Genomic DNA, 12,829 nt, shown 5'->3' on the forward strand with positions numbered 1-12,829 from the left:
ATCATACATAGTAGCACCATCTCACCTCTCTGTAGCACCATCTCAACACACCTGTTACACTCCACACCTGCAAGTATGGGACTCCTTGTAATTTCTAGGTATACATATGAGGCACCTCGTTCGCACACCGCCCTCGGTGGGTAGAGACGAGGGCTACACCAAGAGACATACCAGTACTATTTCTACACCTGGTATTATAGGTCGCTCCAAGTGACGACTGCGGAGTTTCTCAAGCGTTTCCTTATTTGTTCCTACTCATTTGGGGTTGTGTGATGGGAATCCACAGGTTCACAGTGGAGTGGCATAGGTGGGAGTAGTCACCACCTGGTGGGAAGCTCACAGGGATAATGGCCGCCGCCCAGCAAGGTGCTCCGACCGCGTGTGACCTTAGGTGATGAGAGAACGAAGGATACCCAGAAATAATGCCTGATGGGCCGTTATCACACACCCTAACACATTACTATTTCACTTATGCATCAGGTAAAGCTTTAAACTGCAATAACTGCTATATAAGCCTTTTTTACAGGGCTGGATGTAGCCCGATAGAGGACACTGACCTGAGGTGATGGTAGAACGGAGGACACTGAGGGCAGTGCCCCATCGCTCATCACTGCGTAGGCCTACAGTTTCCAATCTTTAATTTTTACTTTTATTTCTTACGGTTCTCACATGAACACTTTCCTATATATTGTAACTTCATGCCTTATAAACACATATTTTAATCCTAAATTACACACTAAGGTAAGGTTCTGGTTTGCTATATACTGCCCGGCTGGGGTCATTACTTCTCAGGGAGAATACTTAGCTCTAATCTTAATTTCTAAGGGTTGCAGCTACCAGACCCTCTCTGGACAGTATGTAACTCGTTAGGTAGCGTGCAGAGTGGACTAGGCATTGGGTTAGGTTTTTCATTGACCAGATCGATAAGGGGAAAGAAGGGTGAAACCATAACATGTCTTAATTAATTTATTCCTTATAAAGCATACTGGTAAAAAAAACATACAAATGAATTGGCCTTCCTCAGAAGAACAATGAAAATGTTGGTTACCCAGCTCGGCACCAGACGTCTTACATTAAAGGCGTGTCATCCACCTACTTATTGCATAACAATCTGTGACCTCCTTACCTCGGTCATTCCATCTTACACTACCCCTTAACACGTCAGACTGCTCCACTTGTATGGAATATAGCACCATCGGTTATCAGACATAGTAGCACCATCTCAACACACATGTTACACTCCACCCCTGCAGGTATGGGACTCCTTGTAACTTTTAGGTATACATAACAGGCACCTCGTTCGCACACCGTCCTCGGTGGGTAAAGACGAGGGCTTCACCCAGAGACATACCAGTACTATTTCTACGCCTGGTATTATAGGTCGCTCCAAGTGACGACCACGGAGTTTCTCACGGTCTCCTTATTTGTTACTACTCATTTGGAGTGGTGTGCTGGGAATCCACAGGTTCACAGTGGAATGGCATAGCTGGGAGTAGTCACCACCTGGGGGGACGCTCACAGGGACAATGGCTGCCACGCAGCAAGGCACTTCGACCGCATGGGACCTGAGGTGACGTTAGAACGGAGGGTACTGAGAAATAATGCCTGACGAGCAGTTGTCACACACCCTAACACATTACTATTACACTTATACATCAGGCAAAGCTTTAAACTGTAATAACTTCTATATAAGCCTTAATTACGGGGCGGGATATAGCCCGATAGGACACTGACCCGAGGTGACAGTAGAACGGAAGGTACTGAGGGCAGTGCCCAGCTGCTCGTCACCGCGTAGGCCTACAGTTTCCAATCTTTAATTTTTACTTTTATTTCTTACAGTTCTCACCTGAACACTTTCCGATATATTGTCACTCATGCCTTATAAACACATATTTTAATCCTAAATTACACACTAAGGTAAGGTCCTGGTTTGCTAGTTCGTGGGTAAATTAATTGGGTTATAATATCAACGCGGCACTCTCGAGGCGGGTACAGGACGGGCCGAATGTTCATGGCGTGGGTATATCCACTTCACTTAAAACTGTAATTAGGGATCCTCCTCTCACACACTGCACTATTTGAACACAAACATAAGATTCTCTGATCACTGTACATGTCGTGGGTATACGTCACGCGAGGATACGAGGTGTATTAAGTTCACACTGATGCATACAAGATATTTCCTTTCAAGTATAGTTTCTGGGTCACTTCCAAAACCTCACATAGTTCTGATACATTTATCCTTTTTCTAGATTATTGTTCTCATATATTTTCATATGATATCTGTGAAAGTTATGTTCGCTACATGTTCACAGACGTAAATAGTATGACCTTCAAACCATGATCCACACTTAGTCCTACAGTACAATAGTCCGGCTCAACTGAACTTTCCCAATCATCTTATGGATACCTGCAGTTCTCCTTAATGCTATGAATACATACAATTAATATTATATAACCGTACCTGGGTACAATACAACACATGATTCAGTAACATTGAGTAGGTGAGTTATCCTTTATCAATGTTTCCATTCTCTAAGATTCTACAAGCGCGGTGGATTTGAATGTTATGTAGTGTAATATGAATTAGAGGGGTTTTTTAGGAATGACAATGATGTGCCCAGTACAGCAAAGTCAACATATAGTGTTGTCATTCAGATTTAACTGTTACCTAGTTCAGGATAAGGCCATGCCAAGGCAGAAATATTACAAGGGAAATTACAATGGGATGAGGGACGAGATGAGTGATATCAACTGGCCTGACTCATTAAGGTACAAGAACGCGGATACTACGCTGAATATCATAACTAGTAAAGTGACCCATTTGATCGATAAATATATACCCAAGACCAAACCCAGTGCTTCTAAGAATACGAGGGGATTCCTACACATGAACCATGCGGCGGTCGACAAAATTAAGAAGAAAACCCAGAAATTCAAGACTTGGGTTCGGTCAAACAATGAGCAAGACAGGAGGATGTATGCAAGAGCCAGAAACCAAGTAAAGACAGAGTGTAGAAGAGCTGAAAAGGAGTTCCAGAGGCTGGTTGCAAGCGAAGTCAAGTCAAACCCAAAGGCGTTTTACCGCTATGCAAAGTCGAAATTTAAAACTCGAGTAGGAGTATCAGACCTGAGGCTTGTGGATGGTATTTACCCAGATTATGACCAGGATAAAGCCGAGGCATTGAACAGCTTCTTTTCCTCGGTGTTCACAAGAGAGGATGCAACTAACCTTCCTGCGTTTGAGGACAGACGGTTAGACAAAGCACTGACCCACATTGTGTTCACAGGCTAAAGGTCCATAAGAGTCCCGGCCCTGACATGGTGCATCCTAGAGTGCTAAGATAGTTGTGCAACGAGCTTGCAGAGCCCCTGAAGATCCTGTTTTGTAAATGCCTGGATGAACAAATGGTCCCCAGTGAATGGAAAGTGGCTTACGGCAGTCCTATCTTCAAGAAGGGCGATCGGCACTCCGCGAACAACTATAAACCAGTGAGCCTGACCAGCATAATATGTAAGGTACTTGAGAGTATTATCAGAGATGCCGCAATGGAACATCTAATACGAAACAATCTTGTAAAGGATTGCCAACACGGTTTTATGCCGGGGCGCTCCTGCTTAACACAATTGCTCAAGGTATTGGATATTTGAACCCATATACTGGAGCGGGGTGGTAATATCGACAATATTTACCTAGATTTTGCCAAGGCTTTCAATAGAGTACACCATGAAAGGCTGAAAATCAAACTGGAAGGGTATGGAATTCGGGGAAATGTCCTTGCATGGATAGAAGACTTTCTACATGACCGCAAGTAGTGTGTGGTGATTAATGGCACGAAATCGTCATCGGTACCTGTCACAAGTGGGGTACGACAGGGCAGTGTTTTGGGCCCGCTGTTGTTTGTTTGTTTCATAAATAACATGCCTGATGTTGTACACTCCTCCATACAAATGTTTGCCGATGACACCAAGTTATTTCGGGAAATTAAGAACCAAGCTGACTGTGAAGAGCTGCAGAAGGACCTCTGTGGGCTCCAGGAATGGCTGCTGAGATTCAATGTCAGGAAGTGTATGAGGATGCACCTGGAGCGTACCAACGGTAAGGAGGCGTATCATATGTCCCAACGGGATGAAGAAACTGCACTAGTTGAGACTCAATGTGAGAAGGACCTCGATGTGTATGTTGACAATGAGCTGAAGTTCTCGGGCCATTGAGAGAAGGTAAACCAGGCAAATAAATTATTAGGTCTTATAAGAAGGTCGTTCAGATATCTAGACGGTCCGTCCCTCGTAACGATCTTCAAGAGTAAAGTGCTTCCCCATCTGGAGTACTGTCACCCTGTCTGGTCCCCAAGATATGCTTGGGACTGTCAGTTGGTTGAAAATGTTCAAAGGAGGGCCACCAGACTGGTGCCTGCACTTCAGCACCTCAGCTACCCTGAGAGATTGGAGAGCCTGAATTTGCCTAGCTTATGTTACAGACGGGCAAGGGTTGACCTAGTTGAGGTGTGTAAGCATCTCAAGGGGCACTACTCAGTCAAGTGTCCTTACTTGGAGCTGGCGGACGCTCGCCCCACATGGGGTCACAGCTCAAGATTGAAGAAGCCGCAAGTCCAGAAAACTGTAAGGGCAAACTTTTTCGGAGTGAGGGTTGTAAACTCTTGGAACAATCTACCAGAAAGTGTTGTGACGGCACCGAGTGCGAGCTCTTTCAAGACAAGACTTGACCAACACTGGAGCGGGTTCAGGTACATTGAGGAGCCGGGGCATGCCCAGTATTTGCCAACAGTGTGTGACAGAGACGTGACAGATCGCCCGGGCGGCTAGCGAGCCGATCTTTTGGTGAAGAGGATAAATGAAAAGGAAAAGTAATCAGAGACGTGACCGATCGCCCATGTGGCTAACGAGCCGATCGGTGGCGTTGAGGATAAAAGTAAAAAAGTAAGAGGAAACGTTTAAACGAGTAGATTTCATAAGGTTTTCACTTTTCGTGTCAACCTACTGTTGCCAGCAGACTTGTGCAAGGAGCAATTAATGTACTGTACTGTACTACTTAAAGCTCACTAACAATTATAAGAAAGGCATTTGTGGTAGCAGCTTTTACTAAATTTGAACCAGATTTCACAAAAATTGCAGAGGATATTCTATTTGGTTGAATTTAATGTGAGTCATAGTAACCATTTCCTTTGTATTGTTCAATGTGAAACAATTCTATTTTGTATTAGTATCTATTACCACCCTTTAGGGTACTCGAACAAAATTTACGTACTGTATACCATTACAGGTTGTACCTCTCTAGTCCGGCATTCTGTGGTCCAGAAACTCCCGTGGTCCGGAACGATTTTAGTTTGTCCAATAGGTAGATAGGCAGCTTTTTTTCTTTTCTTTTTTTTTACTTATCTGAATTATTATTATTATTACAGGATCATTAAATTTTTGCCCCTCAGGCCCTAATGTGGGTCAGTGACCTATTCCCGGGTGGGCTAATCCCCTTAATAAAAATAAAAAGTCGCAGGAAATTAAGGTTTGTTTACATCCGGCAGTTCGGCTGCTCTCTCTCTCTCTCTCTCTCTGCTAGTCTATACAGAGTACAACATTTAACCCTTCAATATATATGAGCAGTAAATAAGTATTGCTTTCATATTCTTATGTAGAGTAATGACGATATATTTTCACATGTGCGCACTTACATACGAGCAGTCTCACTTTTTTTTTTACCATTAATGGTTAGCTACTTATATTGTTCCATTTATTAACATTAAATAACATTACAGGTACTTCAAGCAACCATATTCATTTTTTACATTAATTTTACTACAGCTAAACTCAGGGTCTTATTTTCTTCAGTTTTATATGTAGAACCAATCAGTCACTGGTTTCGTAAGCTTTAACATAAACAATGCCGGCAGCGTCTCGTCTCCTCTAATATTCCACGTATTATTAATAAATTGTATTGTTAATTTTGCACACACGTACATTAATTCAATAAAAACAAATTCAGAAACATTAATTAAAATATATATGAACAGTAAATAAGTGTTGCTTTCATATTCTTATGTAAAGTAATGATGATATGTTTTCACGTGTGCGCATGCACACTTACATATGCGATCTCTCTTTTTTCTTTACCATTATCGTTAGCTTCTTCTATTGTTCCATTTATTACATTAAATAACATTACTTAAAACAACCATATTAATTTTACTACAGCTACAACCAAGGTCTTATTTTCTTCAGTTTTACATGTAGAACCAGTCAGTCACTGGTTTTGTAATCAACGAATACAATGCTGTGTCATTTCCTTGTGTGTTTTAATATTCTACGTATTATTAATGAATTGTATTGCTCATTTTGCACACATAAACATTAATTCAATAAAAAAGACATTCAGTAATAAACAATAATGAATCTTTTGTACATAAGAGAAATGACGCTGTTTACACGATTATGCACGTCGTCTGCACGTTGGCGGGCCGTTCAAACCCGTCGAAATTCAAGTTTCCGCCGTCAAAATTTTTATTTATTTATTTTTTGTGTGTTCCAATAAAATACGTTAAGAATTAAAAACTCGCGAAATTTGAGAAGCTACTATACGACATTTAACCCTTCAATGTGTCTTCAAAGAGACCATGCTGCAGAGAAAGTGGTGCTAGTGCTTCCAGGAATAAGCACAAGTCACTATCTATCAAGGAAAAGGGTGAATTTCCATGGTCCGGCAGTTTCCATGATCCGGCACCTGTCAGGTCCCGAGGTTGCCGGACTAGAGAGGTACAACCTGTACTTGTCTGAATACAAGTACTGTACTGTATTCCTATGACCAGAAGGAGAACAAGAGTCGAAAGAGATGCTTGGCCCAGCAACCACTGTTCTACTTTGAGGAACCCACATGTTGTTGTGGATAATGCTGATGGCCACTATACAAACTCCATTATGCACCCTGAACATCTCACATATCAACACCCAGGACAGGAGACAATGATTGTCTTATATGAGATGCTTCGCGGTTGCACTCCAAGCAACCTAATGCAGGATGCAGAAACAGTCCTGGTATCCACTACCAGGGAAGGAGCTCATCCACCACACAGGAATGGTGTGTGAAACAGATAATGAGGAAATCCAAGAACTTGGTTGGTTTAAATCAACCATAAAGAAAGTAAATGAACCACCTCCTGCCTCAATATACACATAAAGCATTAATAGAGAGAATAAAAGATGATAGCGACCTACCAACTCCAATAAGAACCTGACAGGCCTCTCCATACAGTGTACCTTTAAACTAACATTTAACTAACACCTTAGCAAAAAAAAAAAAAGTGACTACCCTCCCAGCCACAAAAGGACCTGGGAGAACTCACTAACCCCACCACAAAAAAAAATAATACAATAAAAATAATAAAAAAATAAATAAAAAAATGCGAAGTAAGAAGTACAGTATAGGGTAATAGGGTGTGTCATAGGAGGGAAGATCAGCTAAAACTAATGGCCCATCACTTTTTTGGTAGATTTTAGTGTATATAAACAGAAAATAATTTGTCGAAGATTGGTAAACTTTGTTAGGTAAATCATGAAATTTATCGAAAATCCAACCAGACAGCCGCATTATTAGTGCACACAACTAAACAGTGAACATTGCTTGGACCTCATTCTTTAACAACCCAACCAACAATATTTTTTTCTGTTTCAGATTCTGATGCATTTATGTTGACAATATTTTATGGCGGCTGCTTGTGTCAGGACGAGGAAACCAAAAACCAGCCATCTCAGTCACTGTCTTGGGTCTGGGAGAGAGCTCTGTCGGAGAGCGTTTCACATAGAGAGAGATGCCGGAGATACGTGTTTAACCAGGCAAATCAGTGAAAAAGAACCAAAGAACTTCATAATAAACAAAGACATTGCCAGATATGACCAAAGCCGTCTTGGCATAGCACACCTGGCTAACGGGCTCAGTTCAAAAGCCTCCAGTCATAATGTCAGAAGAAGATTAGTGAGAGATCACAGCCAGTTGGGGAAAAGGCAAGAGATATCTCTCCTGGGAGAGGAAAACGGCAGTTGATGACATTAGCCATGCCAACTGACCATTATTTGACATAATTACTTGCAAGCACTAACTGTTCCCCTGTCCTGAGTTTGATGCGATCGCGACAGAATCCGAGGCCTACATCTCCTGTATTTGCAAGTGAACTGGGGACCCAGATCGAACCGGAACAGAAGCACAGAGAGTAGAAGACTGCAGTATAGGGGCTCTCATGATTTATAGCCAAGATATTCCGGAGTCCAAGAGACATGAGGAGGCTGCCACAGAGAGAGACAAGAGAGAAGAGTTGCCGAGAAAAAGAGGACTTGAGATGGCCCAGGTGAGGTAAAAAGGGCCGAAGGATTGGAGCCGGTTGGATTCAGAGTTTAATGACTTCTGGCTGATCCGAGTGCTGGACCAGGAGAATGGCGATTGGTCTCTCAACTCCAGAAAAATAATGATCCCAAACCTTCCAGGCATAAGAGATTCGGAAATAGAAAGAGATATCCTATGCGGCTTAGCTCTTGGCCAGCATGCGACACCACACTGGTCTCAGAGAAAACTGCAGAGATAGCAACAGCTGCCTGGGATTGGACGGTGGTTTGACAATACCCGATGATGTTCACCTGGTGATAGATCAGCCAAAGCAAGGAGAGCTCAGGAGAAACTTGTCAGTAACCTAGAAGAGAGTTTGATAAGGGATAAGAGAGAAATGGAATCAATTGTTTGTTCTTTTTGATGGGAGAAGGCATGGACACTAAAGTGTTCTGCGAAAGCTGAGATTCTGGAGCGTTGTTCTCGCCATGGTGAAGGAGGAAATACTTAATCGCTGCAACCAGGAGGAAGTATTTGTGGCATTTCACTCCAGAGAAAGTTGACATCAGGAAACCAGCTGAGATAGTGGCAGATAACATTGTGAACTGGCTCGGAGAGAGAATGAGACCAGACACCCTTGCGCGGCTGAGGACAGCACCAACACGAACACAGGTAAGTGGGTAAAATACAGCAGTGGACAGAGCGAAGATTGGGAGAAGCTGGTCTGGGATTGTTTGGTGACTTATTACTCAACGAGTTACTCAGACATCTGGATCCAGAGCTGGATGGCAAGACTCAAACAACAGATGGTCTGGTCTCTTGGTGATGCTGGACTCACTGAAAGAAATAAATCTTTGGCTTTGAAAAAATCAAGGTTGGCCCTCCACTAGTTGAGCTTGCACATACTGTCACGACGCCCCCTGAGTACTGGGACCAGTACTATGTTTGCTGGCTGGATTTGGTGGTGCCATCAAAACTGGGGTCATGCCTGATAGACTTGGTTACCTGCAGATAGGTCCAGTCTCACATTCTAGGTGGCTCACAACGGCTCTCAGGTTCTGCAGAATTTGGGTCGCTCATCATAAACTGAAAGGGAACCAGCTTCACAACCTGAGACTTATTGTCCAATTCATCGTGAGTGTCTACTTGCAAAATTGGTTCAACACCAAGGTCAAGTCATCGTTCTCCGAAGGTCCGAGGCATGTTCTCTTCCAGCTTGAGCTCCTGAGGAGTCAGCCAAGGAAGGTTGTTCAGATTAGGAGCAGACTGTGAGGAGATCTTCCTGGCATGCTCATCCCGAGGCAGTTCTGCAGACAATGCTCTGCAGTAAGGATGAGGAGGAGAGAAGAGTGGCAGTCAAAAAGATCTTGGATATGAGACTTATGAGAGGATCTGGGCATGACGAATCAGTTGGTGACGATTTCTTCAGGGTCAGGAAGACTCCTGAAGTCAATCTAGGTGCCAAGACCCTCACTGATCTCATAGATCTGGATAACATCCAGGCTGGCAGTGAGCCCTGCAGCCTCACCAATGTTCAAGTCAGAGCTTTCCTGGACAACCCCATGCATGTACCTGCCTGGCCCTCGCACACCCAGATTATAGAGCGTTGTGTACAGCAAATGAGCGAGGCCAGCAGTCACGTGTACAGCCAGGAGAGGAGGGAAGGCTACATCCGAGCTCAGGTGGTCAGCAGGGAGGTGATGAGTAGAAACTGAATCAAGAAAGACATGTTCTCTATGGTGTGCAGCAACACCGAGTCGTAGTAGTAAAACCGATTTTTGTATTTGATGATTTTGTTTTCTAAAGGAATATTAAATTTAATAAATGTGTCAAGATCATTCGCTTCACTATTCTGGATCATTTTCATCCTAATAAATTAACCTGACATATTTATTTTACTTTTAAATAAGCTATTTAGTGGTGTTGGTAAAAGGGTGGGAATACTGAATTTTCTTAAGATTTCAAGTTAAAATTTACCTAGCAAAAAATGAAAACTTTTCAAATCTGAAGATATCACATGATTCTGCACATAGAACTACATCATTATACCATGGGCCGATTTTTCAAACTAAAAAAAAAAAAATTCGCCTCCGTATGACACACCCCAATAGGGTAATGTATAATTAGCAGCACCATATAAATTAACCAATACTAATACAAAGGTCTGATGATCTGAGGGGCCAAACAAATATAAAAAAACGATAAGATGAAGCGATCTGGTTGAGCCCAGATTCTACTACTGTATTCCAGTTTCACCACTTTTCTTCAATCCCTAATAATCTTCTTTCACCTCATAGCTCATGACTCCAAAGCCAATGCCTCACATTCTACTGACGCTTCCTCCTCGCCTCTCTCAGGCATGTTTCTCACACCAGCCACGTTAAGTCAGTGTTAACTCAGTTGAATTTTGTGAATACAGTACTGTACAGTGAAATTCTCACATGTTTGCACAGTAGGCGTTAGGCGCGCGGGTCGGGTCGTGTTGCGTCTCTGTAACAAAGCGTGCTCGGCATTTGGGCCTTCATTGTTGAGTGGCATAAGTTGGACAGTGATTACATGAGAACATCAAGATCATCTTGGTGATATGAAAGCGTAAATCGATGTAGGTTTTTAACCTCCACCAAGTTGGAGGTACAGCCCAGGTCAAGAAGCCTACAACCACAAAATCATGGCCATCAAAACTTTTATTTTATTTATTTTTATGGAGTTGTGATTACGGCTGTGATAAAGGACAACCAGGGAGTGAAGAACTGTACTTGTACTGTGCCTATAGTTAAATCAGTTCATAGTGTCATCAGTGAATGAGGAGGTTTTAAATAACTTCAAGTGAATACAAATTGACAAGCAAGCTGGTAAGGCACCACTGCCAGCAGAAACCAATTCGTGTTATAGGTGCCACAGAGACTTAATTTTATTTTGTTTGTGCTTTCTCAAGGACTGAAACTGTGCCTACAATACACCATTCACAGGGAGATACAGTGATAGCACAAAGAGATATAGTCGTTTATGAGAACTGGAAAAGAAGGTATAAGGTAAATAATAGTTAAATTAAAAAAAATAAAATAAAAAATCAACAAGCTTGGCTATCCTAAAAAGCATTCTATTACCGCCCCAAAGAAAGTTTTTTCTTTTTCTGTATTTGTAAAGGACTGCGGGTGTATAAAATCTGTTATTCATAGCAAAATGCAGTGTACATAGAGATAGCACATAAATACCAACAAATTGCCGAAGTGAAGTGAAAAAAAAGCAGAAGAAAAACAGAAGACAACTCTAAAGACAACAGGGGAGGTTAAAGCCAGCACAGGGCAGCTAAGTACTGTTCTTTTTTCTTTATTTTAAATAGGTGTAGATTTATACACAGTCTGCACCCCACCAAAACAACAACAACCATGAAGAGTATGATATTGTCATGATCGTGATGACAGCTAACCTGAAAACCTTAAGGATTCATATTACGCTCAAACGTCCACAAAACCTTCTGAGTCCCCCAGTGGAAACGTCCCCCGTTTTCTGTTTCCTTGATGACGTCATCGAGAGGCCGTCTTTGTCTAAAGGGAACTTTGAATATAATCCGCGGATTTCGTAGCAAGACGCTGTATGTTGGGACATGTTGCCATCCAATCCTTTGTAATCAATTTAATTTTGCTTTTGAAAGCTCAGTCAGAGCATTGTTAGTGAAGATAATAGTAGGGAATGAAACTGCATCCAAGGTCACCACTCCTCCCAACTCGCTCCCTCCTCCCCGTCACTACTGCCGACAACGAACACAAATGTTTTGTGAATAACTGCACCTCCACTTCCTATGTACAGTACTGAACTGTACTGTGCTGTGCATTTTTACAAACAATAAACATGGCAAGAAAAGCTATTAAAAAAAAAAAAGGAAAAAATTTCACTTTACTGTACAGTACCTATCCTTGGCGACAGGACGGGGGTCATCGGGCTCATCGTCACTCAATTCCATAACGGGTGGTGAAGTGGGGGCGACGGTGGATTCAGCTGCTTCCTCACTGCCGCCAGTGATTGATGGTGTTAAATCTCTCCTTCGGTGATCAAAGAACATGGTGATGGGGAGTTGTCGTCTCTTTCTTTCATTTTTTCCATGATGTTTTTGTATGGAGCGAAAACGTCATCCATCCCTCGCATGAATTTCAGGCCACGCACCATGGAGGGGTCCATACTATAGGCCAGGTTTTTCAGTGCCTCAATATTCCTGGTCATCTCCCCCAACTTCTCCAACGTTATTTCTTGGTGCTCTTCCTCATCCTCTTTCCCTTTCGCTTCCTCTTCCTTGCCTGAGTCTACTAACTCCTGTAGATCCTCCTCGGTCAGCTCAGTGTCGTGCTCTTCAATTAGCTCCCTAATCTCGTCCTCTGCCATGTCCCGGAAGCCTTCAGCAGCCACTTTCCTTGACAGTGCCAGGGTCTTTCTGAATATTTTCATTAAAATCCATCAAAATCATTTTCCTTGTCATCGTCTTAAGCACCAAACAGCTCCTCC

Source organism: Homarus americanus, unplaced genomic scaffold (genome assembly GCF_018991925.1).
Source record: "Homarus americanus isolate GMGI-L3 unplaced genomic scaffold, GMGI_Hamer_2.0 scaffold36970, whole genome shotgun sequence".
Taxonomy (NCBI): Eukaryota; Metazoa; Arthropoda; class Malacostraca; order Decapoda; family Nephropidae; genus Homarus; species Homarus americanus.